This window comes from Hibiscus syriacus, unplaced genomic scaffold, assembly GCF_006381635.1.
Source record: "Hibiscus syriacus cultivar Baekdansim isolate YM2019G1 unplaced genomic scaffold, ASM638163v2 tig00110637_pilon, whole genome shotgun sequence".
In the NCBI taxonomy this organism is placed as follows: Eukaryota; Viridiplantae; Streptophyta; class Magnoliopsida; order Malvales; family Malvaceae; genus Hibiscus; species Hibiscus syriacus.
The window spans coordinates 5,423,023-5,437,187 of record NW_024062808.1 but is presented as its reverse complement, the minus strand read 5'-3'; the positions used below and the strand labels follow the sequence as shown (position 1 = coordinate 5,437,187).

Genomic DNA, 14,165 nt, shown 5'->3' with positions numbered 1-14,165 from the left:
TGCTAGAGCCTAAGTCACATAAAGCTCTACATATGTATTGATTGCCAATAGTGCAAGGAATAGTAAAACTCCTTGTATGTTTTAATTTTTAGGGTAATTTACTCTTGAAAATAGCACTACAACCTTCAGTTTCTGCAACTCTCTCAAAATCACCATCCTACGTTTCTTGGAAAATATATCCTTCATAAATTTAACATAGTTTGGCATTTTCTCCAATGCTTCCAAAAATGGTATGTTACTGCGCAATTACCGCAACACTTTAATGAATTTTCTAAATTGTCGATCCTCCATACTTTTCTGGAATATTTAGGGGAATGGTGAAGGTGGACTTATCTATGGTTGTTATTGCATCGGGGCTGGAACAATATCTGGCAGTATTGTTGTTGGCAATGGTCCATAATTACTACACTAGCCTAATTCTCTTGTTGTGGCACTAACAGTGGGTGTTTCAAGATCAACTTCCATACTCTTACCCTTGTCATGCTTTGTAGCCTCTTCATTAGTAGTCTTCTAGGGGTCCTCAATAGGTTTCCTAATATGGAGACCACTTCAAGTTGTAATGGCCTTGTAATGCTCATTGCAATGAGCTTTCCTATGTGTCTTTGGGTTCTCAGTATTACTGGGCAGCACTTCTTGTAGTCTGCTACTGAGTGTATTAGCGAACTGTCCAACTTGATTCTCCAATGAACTAAATGATGCTTTCTAGCTTTTGATTACATCTTCATTCCTCGAGATATACTCCTTCAGTAGAGACTCAAGAGATGTCGATGTTGAAGTTGAGACTTTGTAGGAAAACTGCCCATGAAAATTTTGTTGACTATTGCATTGTTGTTGTGGTATTATCTGATAATGCGATTGTTAATGTTACAACATTGGTTGCTATAGAGTATACTGCTGCTACGAATAATGTTGTTGTATATTTCAAAAATTGGATTGCAATGTTTTATTAGGGTTGTGATGATTTTGGAAATTTATATTTGTTGAAAACATTTTTGTGTTTCGATATAACAAATTAAGTTTAAATGAATTTTAAGATTTTACAAATGATTTTATAAGTATATTTGACACAATTATTCGAATATCAAATCAATTACTCCAAGTCTTTTCAAGATCAAATTCAAACCTTACTAAATGTGCAAAATTGTGTTTTATACTTCATATATTTTTGAAACATTTTGCACAAAGTATTTTGAACCAAATCAAGCCTAAAATCAATTTTTAAAAGTGATGCACCAATCCATGCATCAATGCACCATGAATTAAATTGAACATCGAATGCATTTCATGCATCGATGCACATACCATGCATCGATGCACTGAGGTTTTTATGAAAACATCGAATGCATTTGATGCATCGATGCACCAGTCATGCATCGATGGACTCTAGATATTTTGAAACATCGAATGCACTTGATGCATCAATGCACTCTTAGTGCACCGATGCACTAAGGGTCCAACGGTCAAAATATTTGAATTTTACACCGATGCACCGATGCACCATGGGTATGCATCGATGCACTGACGCTCCCAACTGAATTTTTTAATTGTTTTCACACTTAAACGGCTATATTGACTCCACTAGGTATCCCCAATGTTCAGAATCATTTGAAGGTGTATTTAAACAAGCTTAGAAGTCATTGATCAATAATTAGAAACAACATTCAACAAGAATCAAGAGAGAATCAAAGAGAAAGCATCAAACCTCAAGTTTGAGCATTTCAAGCCTATTTTTCATTCAATATTCATTTTGCTTTCAAGAACACTACTTGTACTCAAATGTATTCATTTTTTAGTGTTCTTTTCTTTGTTCTAGAATTGTGCAAACAATCTACGTTGTGAGGATTTCCTTGTAAGTTTGCAAATTTGTAATCTTCTCTTTGAGAAAAAGTGTTCTCAAGAATTATGGTATATTCTTGAGGGAGTTGTAAGGTTATCTCTTTGGCCTCAAAAGAAAGAACAAATTAGTGAATTTGTTGGAAAATCCTTAGTGTGGATAGCTAAGGTAGTGGACGTAGACTTTGATTGAGAAAGTCCAACCACTCTATATCACTGTGCAATTACTTTCAATTTTCTGCAAAAGCTTCCACCAAAATTTTAATTGCCAATTCACCCCCTCTTGGCCGATTCCGTCGATCGATTAACTCAACAATTGGCATCATATCCTCACTCATTTAAAGGTTTAATTTCCTCTTGAGTCGATTCGGGAAAAGTTACATCGATTGTCAAGTCATCAATTGCCTCTACTTCAAATGTCGACTTCGATCTCGATTTAATGCCCGTCAACAAGCCTCTTTTCTTCAATGGAACTAACTATGCCTATTGGAAGAATATGATGATGTATTTCATTCAAGGAAATGACATGGGAGCATGGAATATTGTAGAAGACGAATATATCAAGCCTCTCACTCATCCAAGATTGTGGAGTGAAGGAGAGACAAGAATGTTCTAGCTCAACTCCAAAGCAATCCATATCATATTTTGTGCTCTTGGACCAGATGAATATGGAAGATTTTCATCTTGTACAACCACCAAAGAAATATGGGATAAACTACAAGTCACTCATGAAGGCACCAACGAGGTCAAAGAATCTAAAATTAGTATTCTAACACATAGCTATGAAAATTTCAGGATGAAACCAAATGAAGATATCAAGGCTATGACGTATAGATTCTCAATGATTGTTAATGGTCTCAAATCATATGGAGAGATCATTCCAAACGCAAAGCTTGTGAGGAAGTTAGTTTACTCACTTCCAAAATCATGTCAATCCAAGGAGACGACAATCATCGAGGCTAAGAACCTAAAGTCCTTAACTCTTGAAGAGCTAATTGGTTCCCTCCTCACTCATGAAATGATGCTTGAAGATGAGGTGGACCTCGATAAGATTGACGAGACACCAAAGGAGAAGGAGAAGAAGAAAAACATTGGAGTTACTCTCAAATCCACAAAAGATGAGAGTGATTCGGATGAAGATGACGATGATGAGGAAATGACATTGTTTGCCAAACGGTTCAGAAAAATGATGAGACCTTACCGACGAAGAAAATTCAAACGAAACGAATGCCTAAAAAATGAACCAAAAGAGAAGGGCCCTATCATTTAATATGAATGCAAAAAGCCGGGGCATGTCAAATATGATTGCCTACAATTAAAAAGAAAGGGTCAATAAAAAATTAAGCATAAGGCTCATGTGGCTACATGGAGTGATGAAGAGGGTTTCGATGAAGAGGAATAAGAAGTAGCAAACTTGTGCTTGATGGCATTCGGGGAAGATTCTAAGGTAACCTCTAAATCATCTGAATTTGATGATTTATCTTATGATGAGCTATTAGAGGAATATAATGGGTTGGCTTCGGATTATGAGAAATTGTTTTTAAAATATAAAAATGATGTTTCAAAATTGAAAAATGAAAATAAACTCATATCCAAAACCAACAACGATCTTGAAAGTAAAATCAAAGATTTACAAATCAAACTATAAGAGTTTGAAAAGAAAAATTTGGATTTGCAAAATTTACTTTCAAAGGTCACTAATGATCATCAAAAGAAAATTGATGATCTTAAAGTTTCTTTTGATAAAGTTGGAACAAAACGTTTTGAAAGTGGAGAAAATTCAAAATCCAACTTTGTTAGAAAAAGTTTTAAAAACTACAATCATAGAGGTCCCCGAAGAACCTCTAATGGAAAAATCGTTAGAAGTATATGGGTTCCTAAAGGACTCATTACTACTAAAGATAAAGATATCCTACACAAATGGATAACTAAGGGGACTAGGATTTTGGAAACTAATAAATATGGACCCAAAAGAATTTGGGTACCAAAAATTAGAAATTAATCTATGTTTGTAGGAAAAGAACATTGCTACAAGGCACGGGAAACAAATTCAAAATCATGGTACCTTGATAGTGGATGCTCAAGACACATGACCGGAGACAAAAACCGGTTCATAGAGCTTAACGCCAAAAATGGATGAGAAGTGACTTTTAGTGATAATTCAAAAGGTCACATCGAAAGTATAGGTACTATAGGTAATACCTCTTCCATACAAATTAAAAATGTTTTATATGTGAATGGATTAAAGCATAATCTCTTAAGTATTATTCAATTATGTGATAAAGGATTCAATTTCATGTTTGAAACTAATGGTTGTAAAGTTATTGACATTGCATCTAATTGAATTATGCTTGTTGGTTATAGAATAGGAAACACATACATGGTGCATTTAGACTCTATTGATATGACTAATATATGCCTAGTTGCTAAGGATGAGCATGATAGTTGGTTATGGTATAGGAGACTAGGACATGCTAGTATGAGTGTTTTGCAACGTCTAATTCAAGGAAATTTAGTTTGAGGGTTGCCTAAGCTTAAATTTGATAATGATAAAATCTGTGATGCTTGTGCTAAAGGAAAACAAAAGCGAATTTCTTTTAAATCCATTAATGATGTATCAACTAGTAGAGTATTACAATTGATCCATATAATCCTTTTGGGCCAACTAGAACTACTAGCTTGGGTGGAAAACAATATGCATTTGTCTTTGTAGATGACTATTCTAGATATACTTGGGTTCTATTCTTAATTACTAAAGATGAATCATTAGAAAAATTCATCACGTTTTCAAAAGTAATCCAAAATGAAAAAGGTTACTCTATAACTAGTGTTAGGAGTGATTGTGGAACTGAATTTGAAAATCTTGGATTTACTGATTTTTGTAATTCTAATGGTATTAGTCATAATTTTTCAGCACCTAGAACCCCTTAACAAAATGGAGTTGTTGAGAGAAAAAATCGAACTTTAGAAGAAATGGCTAGAACCATGCTTGTGAAAACAATTTGCTAAAATATTTTTGGGCGGAAGCCACAAATACCGTTTGTTATATTGTAAATCGAGTAATGATTAGGCCAATCTTAAAGAAAACTCCATATGAAATTTTCAAAAATAAAAAGCCTAACATTAGTTATTTTCATCCTTTTGGATGTAAATGTTTTGTTTTAAACAACGGTAAAGACAATCTTGGCAAATTTGATGCTAAAAGTGATGAAGGAATTTTTCTGGGTTATTCCTTAAATTCTAAAGCTTATCGAGTATTTTATAAAAGAACTTTAGTTGTAGAAGAGTCTATACATGTTGTTTTAGATGATAATCTCCTTCCGAGGAAGGATTCTTGCTTGAATAATGATGTAGGTATTATAAATACAAATGACGTTAGACATGACGTTGGAGAACCATCATCAAAGGAAGAAACAAAAAATGAGGAAACTCATGCTCCTCTCGAGAATCCAACCATTGAAGAAAGGGAAGTATCTTACCCAAGAGAGTACAACTATGTCAAGGATGGTAAAATCATAGGTGATCCATCCAAAGTGGTAACAACTCGATCCTCTCTTAGAAATATTTGTAATTATGTGGCATTTATCTCATGCATAGAGCCTAAGAATATTAAAGAAGCATTAAAAGATGAACATTGGATTATGGCTATGCAAGAAGAGTTAAATCAATTTGAGAGAAGTAAAGTATGAACATTAGTTGAAAGACCTAGTAATAAATCTACTGTAGGTACTAGATGGGTGTTTAGAAATAAGCTTGATGAAAGTGGTAATATAGTGAGAAACAAGGCTAGACTTGTTGCTCAAGGCTATACTCAAGAAGAGGGCATAGATTATGATGAAACATACGCTCCCGTAGCTAGGATGGAAGTAATTAGAATGTTATTAGCATTTGCATGTTTTCATGAATTTAAATTATATCAAATGGATGTTAAAAGTGCATTTTTAAATGGTTTTATAAAGGAAGAAGTGTATGTGGAACAACCTCCAGGTTTTAAAGATTTAAAGTTTCCAAATCATGTTCTTAAATTGACAAAAGCACTTTATGGTTTAAAACAAGCTCCTAGAGCTTGGTATGAAAGATTGTCAAACTTTTTAATTGAAAAAGGTTTTTCAAACGTGAAGGTTGACACACATTGTTTTTAAAGCATAAAGGTAAAGATTTATTAGTAGTTCAAATTTATGTTGATGATATAATATTTGGTTCTACTAATGATGTTCTTTGCCAAGAATTTTCTAAGCTAATGCAAAGTGAATTCAAGATGAGCATGATGGGGGAGCTCTCATTCTTCTTGGGACTCCAAATCAAGCAAAGAAAAGATGACATCTTCATCAATCAAGCTAAGTACGTCAAATATATTCTCAAGAAGTTTGGACTGGAAAATGGGAAGCCACATAACACTCCAATGAGCTTATCGACAAAGCTTGACATAGATGAAGGAGGTAAATGTGCGAATGTTAAATTATATAGGTCAATGATTGGTTCTTTGCTTTATCTAACTGCAAGTAGACCGGACATTATGTTTAGTGCTTGCTTATGTGCTAGATTTCAATCATGCCCTAAGGAATCACATTTACTAGCTGTTAAGAGGATCTTTAGATACCTTAAGAACACTCCTAGTTTAGGACTTTGGTATCCTAGAGACTCTAGCTTTAGCTTGCATGCCTTCTCTGATGCGGATTATGGAGGATGCAAATTAGATAGGAAAAGCACTTCCGGTACTTGCCAATTCCTTGGAAATATGCTGATTTCTTGGTTTTCAAAGAAACAAAATTGTGTCGCATTATCTACCACTGAAGCGGAATATATTTCAGCCGGTAGTTGTGCACAAGTTTTATGGATGAAACAACAACTTGTTGACTATGGAATTGAAGTAGGTACCATTCCTATCAAGTGTGACAATACTAGTACTATTTGTGTCACTAAAAATCACATCCAACACTCTAGAACTAAGCATATTGAAATTATACATCACTTCATTAGAGACCATGTCGCTAAGGAAGATGTAGTTCTAGAATTTGTTGATACTTTGCACCAATTAGCGGATATCTTTACAAAACCTTTAGACAAAGAAAGATTTTGGACACTTAGGAGAGAATTAGGTTTAACTGACCTATCTTCACTTAGTGCTTAAAATAATTTTAGCACTTTTAAGTATAAATGAAAAATGCTTATAATAATAATTTTTGATTGCATTCTTTGCTATTAGTTAGGGGGAGTTTATGTTGCTTGATGAAAATTAATTTTATGTTCAAAAGTAGTTTAAAGGATTAATTTGATTGATTGAGCATGATTAATTTTCAATATATGAGTTACCAATACCACTAGAGCCAATTAATTTAGCATTTTGAGTGTTTAAAATAGATTTTTGACATTTTTGTTCTTCATGCATCGATACACCTAACAGTGCATCAATGCATCTTGAATGCGCATCGATACACCATGAAGGTACACTGATACACGCCTTGAATGTGCATCGATGCACAGGGTCATGTATCGATGCATCTGTTGGGTTTTAGGGTTTATAAGTCTTATTCTCTCATTTATTTTCAAACCCTAAAACTAAAATCTCTTAGCCGTACGCCTCCTCTCCCTTTCCTACTCTCAAAATTGCTCAAAATCCTTCGTTTTGATCAAAAATCTTTCATATTTCATCTCTATATCCTGTTACTATCATTAAATCGTGCAACACAACATCTCATTCCTCTCAAATCCGAAAGTTTCAAGGTTTTTTCTAAAAAACCTCTATTCTATCATATTCTAATCTTAGGACTAGTTTTAATTAGTTCTAGGATGAACATTATATCGGGCATTGAGTATTTGATGATTTCAAACTAGATTTTACAACCAATTTCATCAAAAACTTGCAAATTTTCAAAAAAAAATCGAAATTAAAAAAAAATGTGTATTTCGAAAATATGAATTTAATTTTTTTAAATTTGATGTTTTTGATTTAATTATGTTGTTTTCATATACATATTATGATTTTTCAAAACCTTGCCCATTAGAATTTGATTTAGAGAACCTTGAATTATTGAGGACTCAATTGAGTTTTGTGATTGATTAAATTGCATACATGTGTTTCAATTTACAGGTTATATTCCTTTTTCGATTCCTAAACCATGTCTAATCCCAAATTCCCTAGAACTTCATCGAGTCATTATCGTTCAAACCAACCTCCTAATCTCGTTCCTCCTCCACCTTCATCTCTATTAGGATCTTGTTTTAACATGCCTGAGCGTCGTAGAGATGAATTGTACTCTAGGTACAGAAATTATTTTTAAACTTATAGAATCCAGGAAGAGCGTATTCCTTCTCTTCAATCTATGATAGATATTGACTTTGAATACCTTCCGATTCTTAAAGCTTGGAAGTTTGATAAAATGTTTCAGCTCAAACCTATCGTTTATCAACAGTTAGTCCGCATTTTCTATTCCAATGCGGTCTGTATTCAAAATGAAACTCAATGTGGGACTATAGCCATTAGATCCTATCTTTTAGGCCAATATATTAATATTGACCCCGAGACTATAACTTTCCATTTTGGGTTAGATGATGATGGGTCATATAATAAGACTGAAAATGTGGAATATCCCAATGTTCTAAATTCTAGTGTTAGTACTCTACGATCTCATTACGATCGTTTTCTTCATTTGATGATCTCATGGTGGTTTAGACCATTCGGAGGTAGGTACTCCACACTTCGTGCTAGGGTTTTATGGTGGATGCACTGTATTAAAAATAAGATCAAAATAAATCTGTCCCACATTATTTTTAGTCAACTAGTGGACATCATAAACATTGTTCCTTCAAAACATGTCGAAACATTGATTTATGGATGTCTTCTTAGTAACCTATTTATCAAACTTGGTCTAGACGTCTCTCTCAACAATCCTATCCCACTCCAAAACCAAATCAATCTTACTTCCTTGAACAAAGCGGATTGGAAACAAGACGAGGAAACCGGTCTTTGGGTATTTCGACCCAGTAAGCAAACCCCAGGAGCTAGCTCTTCACGATCTGCTCCTAGCTCTTCTCGTGCTCCTCTTCCTCCTCCGGCACCGGCTTCTGACAATGATCATGAGTTTCAACAACTTATGCAAGATATCGACGATCACGTTCCAGACGATGAGCCTGCACCGGAACCGCACGGCAAGAAGATCAAATGCCACCATATTTTCGATCCTTCTTAGAGTCGTTTGATTTGAGGTTTGCCTCCATGGAGTCTCAGATTACTTAGTTTCAACGGGAGATGTGTGAACGTATGGACGCTCTCACTCTTGAAGTTCGAGCTCATTATCCTCCTCCTCCCGATCCTCCTATGGAGTGAATTTGTTTCCTTGTTATGTTTTCTTGGATTTTCAAACTTGGATTAATTTTTGATATTTCTGGATTGTTTGTTTTGGATTGATAAATGTTTGAATTTGTTAGGAGTTGGATGTTTTATGGTTCTTGAACTTATTATATATATATTTGGTTTGATTTTATTATTTTGATCTTAATAATTATTGAGTTTTGCATCATATTAGTTCATTTTGACCAATTATGCCATTTCACATTTAATTATGAATATTGTTTATGAAACTAATGGCTAAACTCTCTTTTGATTGTGATCTTAGCAGCTTAAGCTATATATATATTTAATCAATTGGCTATGTTTTTCAAAACATTGTTTAAATCGGTTTTTAAATCTTTTTGATTTAACAAAAAGGGGGAGAAATATTAAGTGTTAAAAGGGAGAAGTGTTAAGGGGGGAGTAATTTTTCAAAATTGATTTAAAATTTTTAGAAAATCTTAAAATAACACAAATGTTTTTTTTAATCAAAAAGGGGGAGATTATTGAAAACATTTTTGTGTTTCGATATAACAAATTAAGTTTAAATGAATTTTAAGATTTTACAAATGATTTTATAAGTATATTCGACATAATTATTCGAATATCAAATCAATTACTCCAAGTCTTTTCAAGATCAAATTCAAACCTTACTAAATGTGCAAAATTGTGTTTTATACTTCTTATATTTTTGAAAAAAAATTCGCAAAGTATTTTGAACCAAAATCAAGCCTAAAATCAATTTTTCAAAGTGATGCACTGATGCACCAATCCTTGCATCGATGCACCATGAATTAAATTGAACATCGAATGCATTTCATGCATCGATGCACATACCATGCATCGATGCACTGAGGTTTTTATGAAAACATCGAATGCATTTGATGCATCGATGCACCAGCCATGCATCGATGCACTCTGGCTATTTTGAAACATCGAATGCACTTGATGCATCGATGCACTAAGGGTCCAGCGGTCAAAATATTTGAATTTTACACTGATGCACCATGGGTATGCATCGATGCACTGACGCTCCCAATTGAATTTATTAATTGTTTTCACACTTAAACGGCTATATTGACTCCACTAAGCATCCCCAACATTCAGAATCATTTGAAGGTGTATTTAAACAAGCTTGGAAGCCATTGATCATTAACTAGAAACAACAATCAACAAGAATCAAGAGAAAATCAAAGAGAAAGCATCAAACCTCAAGTTTGAGCATTTCAAGCCTATTTTTCATTCAATATTCATTTTTCTTTCAAGAACACTACTTGTACTCAATTGTATTCATTTTTTAGTGTTCTTTTCTTTATTCTAGAATTGTGAAAACAATCTACCTTGTGAGGATTTCCTTGTAAGTTTGCAAATTTGTAATCTTCTCTTTGAGAAAGAGTGTTCTCAAGAATTGGGTTATATTCTTGAGGGAGTTATAAGGTTATCTCTTTGGCCTCAAAAGAAAGAAAAAATTAGTGAATTTGTTGGAAAATCCTTAGTGTGGATAGCTAAGGTAGTGGACGTATACTTTGATTGAGAAAGTCGAACCACTCTAAATCGCTGTGCAATTACTTTCAATTTTCTGCAAAAGCTTCCACAAAAATTTTAATTGCCAATTCACCCCCCTCTTGGTCGTTTCTGCCGATTGATTAACTCAACAATATTGTATGTGCTCCCATATATGCTGGAATTGCCATTCCTGTTATAATTTCTCACAAATACACATACTTGGGTTTTGTGGACATTCTTCAAAATCATGGTTAATGCCATAATAAACACAAGAAACAAAAGATGTAGTTTTTACCTCATACATACCTCCATGTTTTTGCATTCTCTTCATCATTTTAGTCAATGTTGTCACCTCTGTAGTCAATGTGTTCAGATCATCATTTTCTACTACTGTAGCAACACGTCTACCCAACATAATCATTGTATTGGGGTATTGGTAGTCATTTATGAAAATCCTCTCTAATATAACATAAGCTTCGTTGTAAGATTTATCCAACAATGCTCAATTGACAGAAACATCTACAATCATCCTTATCTGCATGTTAAGTCCATTGTAGAATATCTCCATTGGTGTCCAATGCTGGAAAACATGAATTATGCATTTATGCAATAAGTCTTTAAATTGCTCCCAAGCTTCATACAAGTTTCATCCTCCAATTGCTTGAAGGATGTGATGTCGTTCCTCAATCTAGCATTCTTGTTTGAGAGGGTTGAATCGCAACAAAAACTTTTGAGCAAGTTCATTCCAAGATGCTATAGCATCATCGGGTGACAGCGAGTTAAGCTATGTTCTAGCTTTATCATGGAGCTAGTAGGGAAACAACTTCAACTTCAAGGCTTCTTCAGGTACTCATTCCTGTTAAAATGAGTTACATGCCTCCATGAATTCTCTAAGGTGTGCTCTAGGATCTTCGGTAAATGTTCCGCCATATTGCTCCATTAATTGTAGTATTTGGAACATTATTGGCTTTAATTCAATGTTGGAAACATGGATGGTCAGTCTAACACTGCTAAGATTTAAGTCATCCAATGTGGACACAACATGTTCTTGGATTGGCCTATTTATTTCAGCAATGTTGTGAAAAGCTAACAACATCAGTATATTTTGCAACGGTCAAACTCTTCCAACATTAAGCACTCATTGTTGTTGATATCCTTCCATCAATTATTTCTTTGATTTATACACCAAAAAAACTATTAAAATATACCTACAAAAATGGGAGAATTATGTTGGTAATTTTTTTTTAAAAAGTAATGGCACTAGTCCCCTGCAGCGGTGCCAAAAACTTGATGCTTTGAATAATATAACAGCAATCAGTGCAAGCATAAAATACCGTATCAAGTAATAAAGTGGATGCAAATTAATGCATCGAGTATCATATCCACAAAGAATGGTATTACTTAGAGAATTGCTATAGCATTCAGCAAGTAAAAAAACATAATTGTATGGGTGATGTTGTAAACAAAGCAATACAAAGCAATAAAAATCTAAAATAAATATGCGAATAAAGAAATTAAGGGATGAAGCGAATCACAGCAGTGACAATGAAAATAGTGGAACGAATCAAGTTAAAGATTATGGTATTGTTAAACTCAATCATGCAATTAACGATGCCACATCAATACGATCGATGAGTCTAGCATTAACTTAGTAGGTTTTCCTCTCTCGATGGCTCCACCCTGAAACTCACAACAATGATATATCTCTATACCCACTTATGCAAATTTACTAAGGATGCTACAATAATAAGTCAAAAAGATCTCTCTACACTGAAACATTACTCTCGCAACCACTGATGTTGTGACAGTGACACTCACCTCTTGATGAAGTGCTCACACAATGCAACTCACCTCTCGATGTAGTGGGCTAGGCAAATATATATTTCTACACTAAATGCCTTAACAAAACCAATCGAACACCAATCGAATTAATGGACAAAATTAATTAACATGAAACTCAAAATATATTTAAAAATAATAGCATCCAAGGTTTAACATATCCCAAACAAATTAAAGAGTATTTCAACTAAACAAAAATAAAATCCCTCTCGTAATTATTTTATCGTTATTATCGTTGATGCTCTCGTCGATCACCAGACACCACCTCTTGATGCTAACTTTGCATTCACGTCCAACTCCTACTTTTCCCTAGAATTGCCTAAACGACCATAACTAACGATGGAGAAAAGAAAAGAATAAAATAAAACCCTAAAAAGTTCTCCTTTAATTAGTGGTTGCCACCTCTTTTATATAATAATTAAAAACCCTAAAAACTAGAATTTCAACCCCTATTAAATTAAGACTCCTTTTTTGTTAAGATTGTTGGGTTTGTATTGGGTTCTGGGTCTAAACAGTTGTAGTTGGGCTCCATTTTGGCCTAATAAAAAAATGTAATTTTGTTAATAATAATAATAATAAAAATAATATATTATAGTATAATTAGTAATATATTTTTTTTAAGACCCGACAATCACATTGGGTGTTACAGAAACCTTAGTATGGACGATAGAATTGAAGGTTGATCTTTTGTATAGTGATAAAAGCAATCACACTTGCCTTTCTTTTTTATACCTCGTGACTTAATTTGACATAGAATGTAGTTTGTTTACATTGTACTATGATAATAAATTATGGTTGCCAGTTTTCAAATCACTGTTATCATCCTATCAATTAATAGCTATTTCTATTGGTGATGTATAATGCTATTGTTTTCTGGGAATATTGTTATCAGTCTAAAGTTTGGGGTTTTCTTTTATTCTGCAGAATAAAATAGTTTCCATTTTTGAGACCACCATCAGGATCCTTGGAGGTTTAGTTTCTTCTCATCTTATTGCGAGTGATTATGCGATGGTAATATCAATTTTTTGTTCACCTCCCTCCGTTAATCTTTTATTATCATATTTCATTATTATAGAATAAATATCAAGGCCTTTTCAATTTCAGGGCATGAGATTTCCTTCGTATGACAATCAATTACTCGACTTAGTTGAAGATCTGGCTATGAGGTTATTACCTGCATTTGACACTCCTACAGGTATCGATCCTGGATCTTTTTCCCATTAAGATGCAGTTACATGAACGTTGCACTTGCACTGTGATAGATGTAGTATATTATTATGACTATATCCAGCTATGTTATATTGCAGGAATCCCGTTTGGATCTGTTAATTTAAAGTATGGAGTTGATGAACATGAAAGCAAGGCAATGCCTCTATTATCTCCTTACTGATGATTTCTTTAGTTAGTTTTTGTAAGCTGCTTGTTCTTGTTTGACCTTGTACATAGCTTGTCTAATTCCCCTAGCCCAACATCCTAATATCAGTACTTTGTGATGTGCATGGTTTCTGTATGTAATTTTAAATGGAAGATGATGAAGGTATTTAAGTGAAGTGAATTGATTTTTTCCGTTAGCATATTAATCTATAGTGAAGGCTAGTTACTTACGGGTGTTGTATGTGTGCAGTTTTCATATATATTGTATTAATGTGTAATTTGA

The 14,165-nt window shown here is 33.7% G+C and overlaps 1 non-coding gene across 1 annotated transcript; it reads left to right on the top strand.

The window, feature by feature from the left end:
• Window positions 1-11,253: 11,253 nt before the first annotated feature.
• LOC120136948 lies at window positions 11,254-11,359 on the top strand. Its single transcript, XR_005517389.1, has one exon. It is a non-coding gene; the product is annotated as a small nucleolar RNA R71 (small nucleolar RNA).
• The last annotated feature ends 2,806 nt before the right edge of the window (window positions 11,360-14,165 follow it).